The sequence below is a fragment of the Rhipicephalus sanguineus genome, unplaced genomic scaffold (genome assembly GCF_013339695.2).
Source record: "Rhipicephalus sanguineus isolate Rsan-2018 unplaced genomic scaffold, BIME_Rsan_1.4 Seq271, whole genome shotgun sequence".
NCBI lineage: Eukaryota > Metazoa > Arthropoda > Arachnida > Ixodida > Ixodidae > Rhipicephalus > Rhipicephalus sanguineus.
Window position 1 is genome coordinate 380,892 of NW_023614913.1, and position 16,609 is coordinate 397,500.

Consider the following 16,609-nt stretch of genomic DNA (forward strand, 5'->3'; position numbering starts at 1 on the left):
TACCGATTCTTTGCTTTGTAAAGTACACATCTTTTACACGCACAAAAACAAAGAGCTATGTTAGCAAGGCACCCGTCTTCATCGCACATGAGGTCTACGCCAAGGGAGCAGTACCTTGTGACATCTAAGTTACCTTGAAAATACCTACTGAGAAATGGTTGTTAAAATATTTTAATTACGATGTGAGGACAGGTGCTTATATGGAAAAGCTGTATGGCGTCATAAATTAGGGCATGCTCAGCTTTTTAGAAATAAAATTGAACGTAGTCTTGAGACCTTCATTATCGAATTTTAATTGAGACACCGAAACTCAAAGCGCCATGCGCGTAGTAAAGACGATCACTCTATTGCGTGGGACCGAACTTCGTATGACGAAATGACGATATCAGAATAAAGACGCGTTACAGCAGAATCTGGCCAAGAATAATGACAGGTCGTCTGAAATACAAACATTGGTACCTTTATATATCCGTGTTATATAGTGGATGTTTTTATATTCAATGATGGCGCAAAGCCCTTTTTCGCCTATCGCACAGACTGCAAGAGCAAGCCCTCCAGTGGCTGCCCTCGAGTTTTACAATGCGCAGTGAAATAATAGAACGCGATTGCAGTTTTCTAGCGCTCGGCCCCAGTGAAATGCATAAGAAAGAAGCGCATTTACAATTGTAAGGTGACCACTCGTGCAATGTAAGATGACTTATCGCTTTCCGTGACAAAATGCTCCTACAATGCGCCGTAACTAATAATTCCTGACTTCGCCGCGAGAAGCTCCTGCGGGACGTAACACACCGACTGTCTCTCCTGCTTTGCGGCCCCGTACGTATTTTGAAGTTCCATTATGAATATTCCACATACAACGTGATTTGTTTTTCATTTATCGATTATGACATGTATATTGGCAGCCTAAATATTTTCATGTAAACAACTGTCATCCAGGCCATAAATAAATAAACATTAACAATGTTTGTTACTCGGTCATTTCATCATAACTATAGCAGCAGAAAGGCACTTACGCCTATACCATGACTTGGTCTGTGCAGGCGAAAGGTGCCTGACTGTCATGCCACTTTAATAAAATATTTCTATTTTCTGATCGAACACTTTGTATTCGCTTGAACAGATGTTCCCACTTTCAATCTGACACCTGTAAAGTTGTGAAAATTGGCACCCTCTTGAGCGACACAGTTGAAGATCACCTCATAGAATCAATTATTTAGCGTTTGACGCCGAGAGAACTACGAATAACCAACAAAGTGTAAATTCGAAATATTGTAAGCCAGCTAAGTTTTTCGTTTCTAAGGCATCCCATAATATATTTAAATTATGGGGCAAAACGCGGCAGAAATATTATCTCGTCATTAGGCTTGCGAAAACCAGGATTGCGTTAGGATTTTGACACGCCGAGGTTCATTAATTTGCGACTAGATCTGAGCACACGGGTGTTTTGCCAACAAGCCAAGCACTAAAATTCGGCCGTTGAGGCCGGTAAACATGCCCACACCATCGTGCCTAGAATCGCGATGGCACAGTCGCTATCAGAGCGCGTTCTAAAAAAGCATACAGCGACGCCCTCGTGCTAAGATGCCGTTTTCAGACAAAGATAAGCTCCATCCATGTCATGTTTTCTTTTGCGGCTATTTTAGGTGTCATTCAAGCGATGTGCACTGATTAGGATTGCAACGCACACCTCTACGAGTAATTTTAAATGTAATATGAAGCTTGCAACAAGGATGAATGATATAGAGATGTAAACTTTGGGTAAGAGGGTAAGAAGGAAGCTTAGTGTCACGAGAAATTGAAGTGATGAGCTGTATGGTACCGGATTCACAGGCCGATGTTCCACGCCATCACATCAAACAAGAACTGTAAAAGTGTGCGACCACCAATGTGACTAATATATGAAGAAGCTATTTTTGCGTTCTTTCTCTTCTTGTACCCGTAAAATGTACCGAGAAAGTTATTTTGCAAAACTTGGCACGCCGAATTACTAAAGTGTTGCTTCAAAGCACAACAAAGTGTGTGGTCTGTTCGAGCCACCTAAGCATACAAAAATGTGTAGGCCAACCTGTGTTCGCATGTTCATAGCAGCGTTGTTCGACTAGGCAGCACCTATACGCACACTCAAGATGCAACGGCGGAGGACACATCTCGTGCAATGCACAGTTCCTGAAACGCCAATGCGGCAAACAATGTCACCACTTGGACGAGTCCGTGTGCATGTCTATGCTGACGTCCTTTACGTTGAATCCAATGCTAGAGCCGATCAGGCGCCTCTTAGCGGCCACAGAACCAGCCGTAGATCCTGCGGGGCTTTGAGCACGGTCGGCAAATTTGCCGAAGTCCTGCAGCGTCACGGCGCGCTTGCCATCAACGATCACACAGCCGTCGTCGTTTCCTGCTCGAAGGCGGCGTTGTCAATACCGTCCTCGGTGTCATCGATTATGTGCGTGATGGAGTCGCCATCTTCACTTCCAAGCTGGTTCAGGCCACTGGAGGAAGGACCACTGCAGGGTTAACAGGCTGTTAGTCACACAATTGGGACCACATTAGGATTCAGACAAGCAAAGGACGCATTTCCCGCGGGATCAATAAACCATAATCACACTCTCAATCAGGTGATAGAGAATGCGCAGAGTATAACCAGCTTTCATCACAGGTCGACAAATTAACTCATCTCACTGAGACTGAGGTCGAGCCGTGAGTCTGATTATGAGTGAGTGCGAGTGAGTAATATATTGCTAATTCAGAGTCCGAGTGAGGCCGCTTGAGGAAAGCTTTGGTGAGTCTGAGTCCATGTAAGCCCTAAGCCAAAATACATTTCTTGAGTTGAGTCTGAATAAGGTCTACGTTTATTGCCGACCTATGGTCCTGTCTACTCAAGTTAACAGTAATAACATCTGGGGTTTAACGTCCCAAAACAACGATATGATCATGAGAGACGCCGTAGTGGAGGGCTCCGGAAATCTCGACCTCTTGGGGTTGTTTCACGGCTCAACTCCAGAATTACTGTCAACCTTATGTAGGCTTCCGTTTGTACTCACGGCTGCTCACATACAAGGAGGGGAGGGGGTGGCGTCAGGTCCCTCCAAAATCTATTTCACGGGAAGTTCTTGCTATATATTGCGTGTGAGTCATTCCTTTCAGTAAGTATGGCCTTACTGAATTCAAACACTGCTAACCCGTATTTGAAGGCCCACGGTCAAAAGGCGCCAAGTAGAGCACCGATTATGTGAAATATTGTAGTTAAAGAGTATTGACAGCATGGTCTGAAAAGTTAATTATACGCTAACGGACTCATAAGTGGACTCACTAAGACTCAGATCGAGCTGTCAGTCTGAGTCTTCGCGAGTCCGAGTGAGTAATTTTTGGTGAGTTTGAGTCCGAGTGAGTCCGGTCGAGAAACAAATTGTAAATCTGTGTCTCAGTGAGTCCGGTTGAGAAAAACTTTGGTGAGAATGAGTCTGAGTGAGCCCTAAGCGGAAAATATATTTCTTGAGTGAATATCAGTGAGCTCCAGATGAGAAAGCATTTGATTCGGTCGAACGCTCAGCAGTCATGCAGGCAGTACGGAATAAGGGCATCGAGGAAACGTTTTTTTATGCCACTGAGTGAAATTACTCTGACTTACCATGATGTAGACTTGCACACTACGATATCATTGCACTCACCAAGCTTATGTACTATTCTTCCATCATATTAAGTCATATTCAATGACATGAACTTACAAAATGCTGAAAGCGCTGCAGAGGCGGAATCGTCGAGTACTTTAAAGACGTCGTACGCTCCACCAGCATATGACGCTGTCACGAAGCTGCAACACTTCGCTTTAGTGAAAGACAGCGGTGACCTAATGGTCACCGGTAGAGAAGAGGCCATCTGCTCACGCAAAAGACGAGCACATTATATATTAACAAAGCACAAAAGATAGCGGATGACATTACAAGACACACAAAACAAATAAGAAATGAACATACACCTATAGTCGGGGGCAGCCTAAGAATAAATATAAGCTCCGCCCACGAGGCCTCATTGCTCATATTTTGCATGCCTCCGCGCAACAAACGAACTAGTTCCTAAACAATGGCAGTAATTTTCATGCATATAAACATTATTTTGCAATTGTGCGTTGATATTGAAATAAAGAAGCAAAGCTAGTTAAAAAAATAGTGAAGGCACGGAGTTCACCGTCAGCTTAACAATATATCTGTTGTTTAAATCCCACTCCCGCCACGGTCATCTCGGAATCTACGATGAAGTAATGTACATCTCAAAGGTGATTTCTTCGAATCCCAATACGACGCTCCACGCCACAAAACCTCGACGTCGTTTACTAACAGCAGTGCGGCGCAGAAGCAAGACAGCTTACCCTCCTGCTTAGCAGGGGACCGACAGTCGCCGTTAGGTCCTTCGACGACGCTTCGTGGAATACCAGCCCGACGACCGTGTTTGGATGTGGATGCCAATACGCCGTCGTGAGCTCAGTGAAAAACATCTTCGGCGCTACTTTGGCCACACATGGTACTTCGATATGTGGGGGCACTGGACTACGAGGTTATCCCCTACGGCATTACAAACTCGCATGGCTGTAATGGAAGGGTTGGAATGCCCTACGAAATCATAAACCCTTCCGCCACATTGCAGTATTCCGCAGTATTCCGCAGAACTCACGCGCAATATTCTTGGTCCTTGGGCTTCTAATTCGAGCAGGCGCTGCCGGTTGCTGGCATCCTGGTTAGCCGAATCGACAAACCGATCGCCTGGGCAAGGCGTTTCTGTCTGTTTAGATCGCTGGACCTGGGCGAACTTCTATTCAACAAGTTTTCCTATCTGAGCAATCGGTATGGATTTCTGTGTGGCTTCCTGCTACAAAGGGTGGTTGTCAATTATCTCTTCCATTTCGCATCAGTCAATATTACCGGGCAGTTCCCCTCTGCCTATGATATTGCTAACGAGTGATCGGAATAGAAAAGTGGCACAAAGAATTCTCCCCTGCCACGCCCTTTCAATGACAAGTATATGTTGACATATGCTTAGACTTCCATCTTACTGCACCTCGTATATATAGGCTGTTTGAAGAAATACGCCCGAAAATCATGAAAAATAAGCGAAATGGAATATTTGCTCCTTCCTTTCATGATTACTTTTTGTGTGGCGGGAGACACCTCATATGACTAGAAATAGAATCTGCGACAGTAAATAAATAAAATAAGTTTATTAACCTTGTCATTAGCAGAGACGGCTGGTCGGGTCAAATGGGAGAATTGCTCTCCTTCCTGCGAAAAGGCCATTGCTGCTTCACATTTTGAGAAATCGGCCTCTGGTAATTATTGCCGAGCTTTGAAATTCAACGAAATTCACCGGCGAAACCGAAACCGAAGCTCTGATGAGCGCAACTAGCAGACGATCAGGATGACGTCAATGTTCACGACGGCAATGGCAGTGGTGTTATATTAATAATAGCTGTGGTTTAACGTCTGAAAATTACGATATGATTATGAGAGACGCCATAGTGAAGGGCTACGGAAATTTAGGCCACCTGGGTTCCTTAAGGTTCCCCTAAATCTGAGTACACGGGCCTCAAGCATTTTCGCCTCCATCGAAAATGCGGCCGCCGCGGCCGGGATGTCATCCCGCGACCTGCGCCTGCAGTGGTGTTAGTTCTGCATTTTTTAACGTACGTGCGCCACACATGCTCTAATTGTAAACGAAACCCGCACAACCACGAGGCGAAGTCGATCGATGGTTGGTACAAGGACGCTTGCTGATTTTGGACGCCTCGGACGGGTATGGCAGCTGCGCTCCTCCAAGTTTCGCTTTCGTTTATGCCGATGGAATGGGTGAGATTTCATTACTCGCCAGTAATTGCCAGGGGCTGCTTTGGCGAAATCTGAAAGCGGCCACAGGCTCTTCGCAAAACTGGCTGCAATTTTCCCATTTGACCCGACTACCTGCCTCCACTAATCAAAAGCTTCATTAACATAATTTATTTAATTACTGTCATAATTAATGCCTCTATTATCTTAAGGTGCCTGCCGCCCCAGAACTCGTAGTTATGAAGGCAGCGTGAAAATACTCATTTTCCTTATTTCTCAGTACTTTGGGACATATCGAAACACCACGTACAAGATCATTTGCTGTCAACTAACTCATTTTGGTTAAGCAACACGGCATCAAGAAATGTTTATGAAATGAGGAGCAGTTACGATAATTTAGTATTCGCCCATGCTCCATATCCAGCAAACGAAACACCGGCAACTTTGCGGTGGCACGAAGCATACCTAGATTTTTAACAGTATTCGCCGCGAGATCGGGCTATAGGTGGCAGCAACGTCGGCGCGTGTGTGTGGATAGGCGGTCGGCGGCGCGTATGCAAATGTACGCAGCGACGCTTCGCTGTATGCGCTTTGAGTCGATTGTTGGCGAGTAAAGCGCGTTGACTGCAGCCTAATGGTGATGTATGTGCCCTCTATTGCCACATCAATGCACGCAACCGTCCTAACGTACCTATTATTTGTGAGAGAAGTGCAATCTGCCAATCAATGGGGTACTGGCCTTCAGTCACATTCGTGTTTTGCCCCGTGCTCGGTGTTTTTTCTTACTTTATTTGCACGTGTTTAAATTGCGTTTTGCCTATACCACAATACAAACTGCGTTGCGCGACTGAGCCATTCAAGTATTTACTTCTTGCTCTAGCGGCTACAAAGAAAGAGAACCTGTATTTCTGCGAAATTAGATGAAGTAGAACTTTGTGCACTCTGCTTTTCTGTTTGCATGAATACGCGTATTGCTGTAGAAATGCGTGGCTTCGGGTCTTTTTTACCGCAGACCTCTGCAGACGATAGTTCATGCTTTGCGGTATCACAAGGATTTCCAAATCGCCAACACATCACGAGATGGTGTCACCAAAATTCTGCATTCACACCTCCACATTTAGTACTTTTTTTTTCGTTTAGGATGACGCAGAATTAACTATGTGACGTGCTTGAACGAGAAAGCGGTACCCACATTGAAATGACTTTGGCAAATGGACGGTACGATGGTTAGTCCTAGCGCCATACCGACACGGGCGTGTACTCACTTATTAGAGTGCATACAAGTATCGCAAGGCGAAATACTTATGTATATCGTGTAGGCATACGAACACGCATTTGATACTGTGCTAGCACAACGGATTAAGCTGTAATCTCAGGACGCGCATCACGTACGCACACATGCGAACATGGTGTGGCTAGCAGACGACGCAAGGAGCCATCCACACCGCGGGGTTTCGTCCGCTCGCCGCTAGGTGCCGACTCTGCTCGATCTCGCCGCCAATAGGCTCCCCAAGCTTCGCTTAGTGGCTCTGCTACTCTTGACAGGCAGCGCCATCTCTGGCATAAAAATAGAAACTGGGAGCAAACGACGCGCGTTTTCCGTTCTCTCCAACGCGCTGCCGCTCGCTTCCGTGCATGTGCAGAGCTCTCGGGGTGCACTTGCGGCGCCTCACAATGCACCGCCTGCAGTGCGGCCTCAAAAAGAGCTTCAAGCTGGACAGGCACTTTTGAAAAGCGAACTTGATAAAAGGAGAAAAGGCTGAGTCAGTCACGTTTACGGTAAAGAGCAGACGATCGACGACAACGACGCCCGACTGAAAGCGAAATGCTTTTCCCAAGTCGCGATTACACCGTGTAGGACGTATACCTCGAGGTAAGTCTCATTCTGTCATGTTAAAGATGCGTAATGGTCCATATGCACTCCGAAATGAAGCCGTGCACGCTATCGATGTTCTGTGTTGTGGACTGTGAATCATATGACTGTTGTTTTGATCTGGCAGGCTAGCAGTAGCAGCCGTGTACTTCTGTGAACAAACGTTTGCGGCGTGCGAGAAAAAAAATTATACGGCCATGGCACTTTTTCCTGAGAAGGTTAGAGTCAAGTCCTCTGTGCCACTCGAGCATCTCCCGCCGATTAACACGCGAGGCAGCTAGCTGAGCTTTAATCACTGTGAAGCAAGATGAACTGATCGCCTCGTTTTTTCGGCTCTCGCGTCATGCTTGCACTCTTTTTAAGAGGATATCGACTTTACAGGCGTATAAAACCTGCTGCGTGAACGTGGCTAGAAAATCGCACAAAATCAGGAGGTGGCTACTGCAAGGTGACAATTGCAAAGCATGCATTAAGTGCCAGTTATATTTGGCGGCTTAAATATATCACCCAAATAAACTGACAAAAAATTGCAGTGGCTTAGCTCGGCTATGCCAGGATATACGTAGCGTTAGCAAAGGTTCAGCTGATTATTCTGGTTACGCTGAATCGCTAACTGCTAGGCAACTACTTCGGGATCCGACGAGATAAGCTTCTCGGCTCTTCTGCGCAATCGAGCAGCATTTGCGCTCTCCTTCTCCATGGCGTTACCCACCTGCAAACGCCCGTCAGAGGCGCTATCAAGCGGCCCCAGCGCATTGTTGGACGGCGACTGCACAGCGAAGGCGAATAGCTGCGCGCGCGCTGGCGCCACTGTGTCTACGACGTCACTCCTCTCGAATGCGGCGCCGACCAGCAGCGGCGAGACGTGAACGGCGGTGTCGGAGTGCGCGTGAGATACCAGCTCCGGTGACCCAGCTGTGTGATATCATTGATCCTCGCGCATGCGTAACACGGCTCATGACGCTCCACGCGAAATCGGCTCCGGCTAGGCAAGTGTAGCTAGCGCTACAAAACAAAGCAAACCAGCAGACCGATGTCAAAGTTTGCTGAAAATGCACAGACGTGCGTAACGAACGAAAGCGATGAACTCAGACAGCCAAAACCGAAGGTGAGACAGCGCTGTCAGCTAGGACATATTTCATTTTCCTTACTGTGGTGATCCACGCTTGTCGCCTTTATGCCCGGGAACCCATACATTTCACACGTGATTTGCGTGCCTTGGTGTTATCTGCACTGTTCTGGCAGGCCGTGACACAACAGTACTTTGGACCTCGCTTCCGCTTCCGCGGGGTCGCTTCTGCCAACGCGGAAATGCAGCTTCGCACAGCAATCCTCTCGTTTCAGCGTGCCAAGCTGTCGGCACGGCGCCCCCTGTCCCCGCATCGACTGAGCAATGCGCGCGCACGTGTGTTCCCACTACCGGCAAACAGGCTGAGTCGGCTGCGCCTGCCCCAGTTTCGCCAGAGCTTCTCTCCAGAGCCGCAGCGCGGCGCTGTCGTCGCGCCGTAAACTTGAGCTTGGGTACTTTATAGTTGTTTAAGCTACGGTTCTTATGCAAATCAAGCGAACAAACACGGGCGGGTAGTGCCACAGGAGTTGGGCAAGCCCACTTACGAGTACAGCAGGTGCGAGGGAAAGGGAACACATTAGAGGGAGTAAGCGGTGGGAAAGGAGGATGGAGTCTGTGGTGGGAGAGAGTAAAGCCACGTAATACGAGGAGTGCTGAGGCAAGGAGCCGGGAAGGAGGAGGGAGGCGACGGTTAAGCGAAAACTCTGCTAGGCGAAGTCCCGAGGAGGAAGGAAAGGTGGGGAACAATAAAAAACAATAAAGAACAATAAAAAAACACGGTTGATCCCTCCGTCATAGGAATCGGTATAGGACGAAAGCAAAACTGTCCTTACAGAAGTAGTTGACGTTTACTCTACATTGATATAACGGGGCTTGCACAATGTCTGTTGGCGTGTCGCAGCTACAGCACCTTTAACGTGGATGCACCCACGTTGACGTGCCACGAAGCATCTCCAACCCGACGACTAACGTCCATGATGAATGATTAAACAAGCTTGTGTGGTACCTGTAGCAGTTATAGGTGAGAGCGTAATCAGAGAAAGCGGTGTGACAGCCAGAAGAGCGTCGCTGATTGGACGCAGAACTAGGGCTAGGTCGCCATCCCTATCGAACACCACGACTACACAAGAGGGAAACACAACGCGTGTCGCGTCTCCGCTCTAGCCCAGCCGCGATTTCTCTCGGGGCGAGCGTAAGTGGGGAACGCGGTGTTACAGCCGGACTGTGGTGGCTAGCACAGCCGAGCGAGGCAGGCCAAGGCAGGCGCACGTCACAGAGTTATTTTTAATATGAATAGATGCTATGAGCGACGCCGAGGGTAAGGTCGCGACCTCGCGGTGTGTTAAGGCATTCACAAAATTGCACTTCTCGTATTGGAAACTCGCCGAATGGGACGGACGCGTAGCTTTGCAGGAGTTAATCGCGGAGGCCACGGTCCTGATGCATTACTTCACTATACCGCTCCCAGACGCCGACACCACTCTGCCGACCAAGAGCACTGCGAGAGCAAATTGTGAGACATAAAAGACGCGTTTCTAAAGCCCCAAGAGTGTGTGACCGTGGCTCAGCGGATAGCATGCCCGGCATCTATTGTCGCGGACCGAGAGGTCATGGGTTGGACTCCCAGTGACGGGTCTTTTTTTTTCTTTGCCATCTGATCGTGTGCATTTTTTAACGTCAATTCCGTGACGGAAATACGTCACTGAAACCTTGGGGGACCCCGCCATAAAACACTTTCGTGTTAAAAGATCGAGAGAAATAGAGAGAAAGATAGAAAGAATGAAACACAAAAAGGAAGATAAACAGAGAGAGAAAGAGAGCATTGCATGTGTAGCATAGTATAACAAGAGGGTGGGAAAGAAGGTGGGGAGAGTGTAAAGCATAGCACAGTCGTGTATAGCAAGGGAGTGGGAAAGAGAAATGAGGGCGAGAATGACGTAAAGCTGGAGTGCTAGGCCACCTGCTACGCTGTTTGCACAATCATCGCACCACTAGTGGCCCAAGTTTTTCTTACTTTTAAAATAATTCAAATGAATACTGACAACATAACGACTGCAACGCACACTGGAAATATGGTAAACTACTTGAGGTATTTGCCTCTGATAACTAAGCAAACCCTGCCACTCTGTTTTATACTGCCAGGAAAAAGTTTCCCACCTGCAAGGAGAGGTGATGTGCAACTTTGTCTCACCTATTACATCGTAACGTTGACTCGTTAGCACAAAAATTCAGCTCGCCTATTAGATGTCAGATGTGCTGCTCCGCTGAAATAATAAGCGCAAATCCTATTTCGCTCGACGCAGCATGGTCGATAGCTTTAAGGGCAGGCAGTTTTGTTCATCTCACTAAGCAGTGATAAAGATACGTTTGATTACCTGTAATCGTCGCTGTGTCCCATCTTTTGATACCTTGGTAACGGCAGGGGCGTGTTCGTCGTGCTGTTAGCAGCGCTGGTGTTGCGGCTGCTCTGGTTACCTTGAGCAACGAAGTAGCGGTATGGCGTGTCGTAGTCCACCTCCAGGATCGTAGGGAACTTGCTCGGGTAAAGGACGTCTACCACAGCCATGGACCCACCAAAAATGACTGCCATTATGCCTGTAAATAAGGTGAAATTATAGCTACCAGCATTTGTACTGCAACGGCGGCCGAATCACGAACTGCAGGGCACACTGAGGACACTTTGAGAAATGTGTATGCGCTTTAGAACCTACTGTATTACGCAACACCGATAAGGCAGCACGTGAGATAACTCATCGATCATTTATGACAAATTTATTTTTTACACGTCTCGGTATTCCTTGCAACAATGCTTTGATGCGCTGTGGACGAAAAGAAAAAAAATTTGTAGTGACTGGTGTAGGTCTAAATCATGCGCTAAATGCAGCTCTACTGCTGTGAAACCTGAGGAAGTGCGGCACCAGTGATTTCCGGTCATAGAGTTTCCACTGCTCCTTCTGCTAAACGTCAATGTTAGGGTAAGCATGTAGAGTTTCCCCCAGCACGAGTAGTCTTGTTAGTGATATTAGAAAACTCGGTGTGCGACATCTGCGCTACTTTTTACCGCGCTTTATCGAGTTCCTGCTTGTCACGGCAGTTGGCATACGTAGCGAGTTCCATCAGGTCGTTTCCCCTCAGATGTAGCGACGAAGGCGCCGGATAAGCACCGGTGGGAGAGCAACCGCGCGCTTGGCGAGGCAGGTGGCGCCCTCTCTTGCGCGGCGCGGGTGTCAGCCGCATGTGTCCGAAGCGTTTTAGCAATATTAGGTTAATTATTGTGATTACTTCAAGGCTCTTTCTGGTAATTTTATTATTTTAGACGTTATTAGTTTATTTTATCCCGCTTTTAAGAATTGTTAGCCTTGCTGTAGGCCTGTACTGACGACTTGATTTTGAGTGTGATCACGCCACATGAGATCTACGGATGGACGACAAGCCGTGCCCCTAAAGTGATGCGCACTTTAAAAAAGTTAGGGCACCTTCGGACTATACTCCATCTCACAACTATTTGCTGCACGGTGCAAGCAAACCACATGCTTTCGGAGCAGAACACAATTCTCTTTGTAACTGCATTGTAAATGGAGAACGTTAACACTACGATGTTTGTTCGGCAGGTGTTACATCAGAGCAGTACGTGATACCCTAATCACTGTTGCCTTGTACGTCACACGCATTTCATTATTGTATCGTTAACTGCCGATAATTATGATGGCGAACCAAATCGGCAGCGCCAGTGTCGACACGATCACCCGCTTCGATCCTAACTTTCCTTTTATACTTGCCCACTGTGCTGACAGCAACAAATGAACGGTGAAATCGGCTATCGCTTCGTGGCAACTCACGCAGAGGTCAGAGTATGAAGTACGTTTTGTCCTTATTACTAAGATCAACTGTTTGTTCAGCCATGTTGCGGTCGTTTTTTTTCGCCGCTACCTTTGTTGCCCAACTCTAAGAACGTTGTCTGCTACCTTGTGCTCGCTCGACTCGCCCAAATTGTTTTGTGATTTTTTTTTCCGGTGCAGCCGTTGCTGATCAATGCTAAGAGCGTCGGTTGCTGTCGTGTGCTCACTCTACCCGCCCATCACGTCAGCGCAGACGTTTGTGGGGACGCCGAGCGGAAGATGCGGTGCGGATGAATACATCGTGAGAGGTGTTCGCTCTTCCTATTGGCTAAGCAGCCCCGTAACCTCCACATAATTGTTCATCGTCTTCAGCCACACCATCAACAAACGCACATAGTGTCTTACAGATGTGTAGCGGGTACCTCGCTCATCCGCAGAATGCGGAATAATGGCATAGTGGGTATTTCCATACTTCCCAAAATTATGATAATTTACCGTAGTGGGTACCCTGCAGACTAATGAATACCCGATACCCGGCAGTTGTAGCAGTCACCCCCTAATAGTTTCGAACGGACTCTAGGCTTTCGATGTTACCATGCTGAGCGTGTCGCGCAGACCTAGCGTTTCACTGGCGACAGAATTCTGTAAAGATGCCCTCAACAGTGGTACAAGCAAGTTAGATGCATCGCTATCGGTGCTCTTCAGCGTATGGGGGAGTTTCGGACATGTTATTGTCGGCTTTACGGAATAGAGACAAGGTGTTCAGGATAATGTTCAGTGAATGTATGAACGCACGTGCACAGTCTCCTTTTCTGCAGCGAGCCGTCCACCAAATGGCTTCCCAAGGATGTCACGATGTTTCTGTCCTACTTGAAGCTGCATCGGCTTAAAATTTCGCCTTCGCGATTTGTGCTCCTTGCTGGCTTAAAAAAAGGAGAATATTAGGAAGCAAAATAGTCAGAGGTTATTTGTTCTTTCAGCTTACACGCTCGTAGAGGTTAAGCATGTTGCGTTCAAGCCTGAAAAGATGTCAGGATATATCAGGTCGGGAAGGGTTAACATGTTGGGGTATGCGTGAAGCGTGGCACATACCAAGGACTACGAAACAGACGGCACCATCTCTGACTGGCAACTGAGAAATTTATAGCGTGCGCAAACAAAATATACATTTAAGTCACATGGAAATATTCTATTAAATGTGAAGCATTTCTTAGCGAACCTCAGGCACTTTGGCCGTTTCTATCTACGTATCTATCTATCTATCTATCTAGCCGCCTACGCCTGGGCGCTCTCCTGGTCGTCTCCTTAACTTGTAATATACCAAACTTGGCATAGCAGGGGATAAGTGTATGGTGAACACGATTCACTAGTCGTGACATGAATAACGCAAAATACATGTCGCCTACGTCATGAAACCCTTTCTCTCAGTCACGTGTGGCACATACCCGTAAACCAGAGTTAATGTTATGCCGGCATGTGCCACTGGTGATACAGTCTCAACCAATACAGTAACCGCGAACACAAACATTGACACGCAAGGAAAGTGATAATAATAATTGTTGGGGTTCTTTGTCCCAAAACCACGATATGATTGTCAGTGACGCCGTAGCGAAGGTCTCCGGAAATTTTGACCATCGGGTATTCTTTAACGTGTACCGTGATCGCACAGAAGACAGGCATCTAGCATTTTGCCTCCATCGAAATGCGACCGCCGCGTCAGGGATCGAACCCGCGACCTTCTGGTCAGCAGCCGAGCACCTTAACCGCTACACCACCGCGGCGGACGCAAAGAAAGTGAGGAAGCTGAAGACAGAACACCCCTCGATGACGCTCAACTACCGTCCACTCGTTCACGTGCTCCGCAACGTGGACTACGTGGATTACGCGAAGACCGAGGTGAATGTTTCCTACAATAAATCTACTGAGAGAACCAGGCATCTCATCATTAAAGGTGACTTCAACATTGATTTACCAAGACCCAACAACGCTTGGTCCTTATACTGCGTGAAAGACGGCTTGGATGTGGAGAGGGCATCAAAAGACGTCGCTGCCACGTCCAGGACAGGAAGCATCATAGATCATTGCATCGTAAGAGGCATCCAGGATTTCCACCAGCTTCACTATACCTCGCCCTTCACTGCCCTTAGACTTCTCATAGCCGGGATCACGAACGGATCCGATTAACAAGTCTCTGGTCCAGCTGCTGGTGCCCACTGATCACGGTGATGATGACCTTGTTCAAGAACTGGTCATCATCACCGTGATGATGGATTCAAGAACCCCTTCTACACATACACACGGGTTCGTGAAACGTGCTTGCGCTCTCCGTCATAATGGACTAGTATAAGCATAACAACGGTAACTGTGACTAACGTACGTGCAGTATGCCTGCGCATTCCGCTCGGCTGTGTATATAACTAGGGAAACTTTCCTGATTGAAGCTTAGTTGAGAGTAACGCCTGTCCGGTGCGTCTGTGTTCCTTGTTTATCCTGTTCGGATTCGCGCTATCCAGTATTGAAGAATATAAGCACTACATATCAGCTTACTGCGTGTGGTGTTGCTAACACCCATGTTGCTGTTGGCATCGTTACGCAGCTGTAAACAATTGGTTACATATTACATTTGCGACTCTTCAACATATGAGTGTGCGTACACCACTTCCATATTTCTCTAGCGTCACTCTGTAACGTTTCGCTCAATGTGAAAAATTACGCAACAGTCACCCTCCCGCGCATGCTTCGCATAATATCGACTCCCACGGTACGTCGGATCTGCCGAATTTTTTCTTCTTGATGCAGTGTGATAGACATTTGGCTGATACCCGCAGCAGAATCTGTGTGCACGTGATGTGCCTCAACCATTTATTGGCTTGTTCGATTCTTATTGTTAAACAGTAGAGCAGTTTCCTGAAACAGGAGTTCGTATTGGCATCTTCTGCAATGTGCAGCCAAGTTGGAACTACTGATATTTTTGACAGCGGCGTGGTGCTCTCTGAGGCGAATAATTATCCAATGACCAGTTTGCCCGTAATACACTTTGCCACAAGATGGCGGTACTGCATAGACGATCCCCACGAAGCACGGGGCGAACTTCCGCGTGTGCTTAATCTGACACGAGGTGCTTCGGGGGGGGCCTTGCCATCGTCTTCCTTACTTTATGGTAGCTTGTTCGCGGTCTGCAGTAGTATTCGGTAACAGCACAGTGCAAAACACAAAGGATCATTGTTAAACACTGAGGTATTCCTTATCCAGTGTGCCATAAATCGGACAAACCGCTAACCGAAGTTCACATCAAGACTTGTTGGGTAACGCTGTCGGTCACTGCTTAAATTTAGCCGATTCTTTTTTTTTTTTATGGCGTGGCCGCACTTTTTCATGGTGTTTTTTTGTTGTCAACGTGAACTTCTTTTCACGAGAACAAACTTTACAACTTCCTAAATCGTCTTCTTTTGTGGTTTTGAAATGTACTATTCCATTCTCTTGACGAACACGCATTGTTTTCTTGATGGGTAATCATCAAGAAAGTTGTGAGGCTGCTGGCCGACTTCTAGCGATCGCACACGATATTAAGTACACCACTTGGCATACAGAACGTACGCCAAACAACCATCACCGCCACCCCAAGACTTTGCTTCGTTTTCAGACACCAACTGCATTCTACAAAAAAGTGATCACTCTGCAATACCATTTCTGACTTGAAAGAACTGAATACTAAGCGAGTTAAAAATCGTTCTCGTGATTAGCGTGCTTTTCAGTACTGTTTATGAATAAGCCAAGCTTTGAAAAAGTCATTTTCCTTTGTCCTCGGGATGGCTGACCACCCTCCTTGTGACAACTGTGGCAGCGAGGGGACATCACATCTGCTCCAACAGCCTTCGCTACAATGTGCAAAAGCAATCACTTGCAATAGCTCTAGCCCGCCTTGTCCTCAGACCGATGTAGGCAGCAAGCAATCTAGAATCTCGTCCTCAGAAGTCATGTCGGATGAAGGCAGCGGAAGCACTGTTAACACCCT

The 16,609-nt window shown here is 47.2% G+C and overlaps 1 pseudogene; it reads right to left on the reverse strand.

Moving 5' to 3' along the window:
* Positions 1-1,909: 1,909 nt before the first annotated feature.
* LOC119376902 (dual oxidase maturation factor 1-like) overlaps positions 1,910-16,609 on the reverse strand; it is a 46,789-nt pseudogene continuing 32,089 nt past the window's right edge.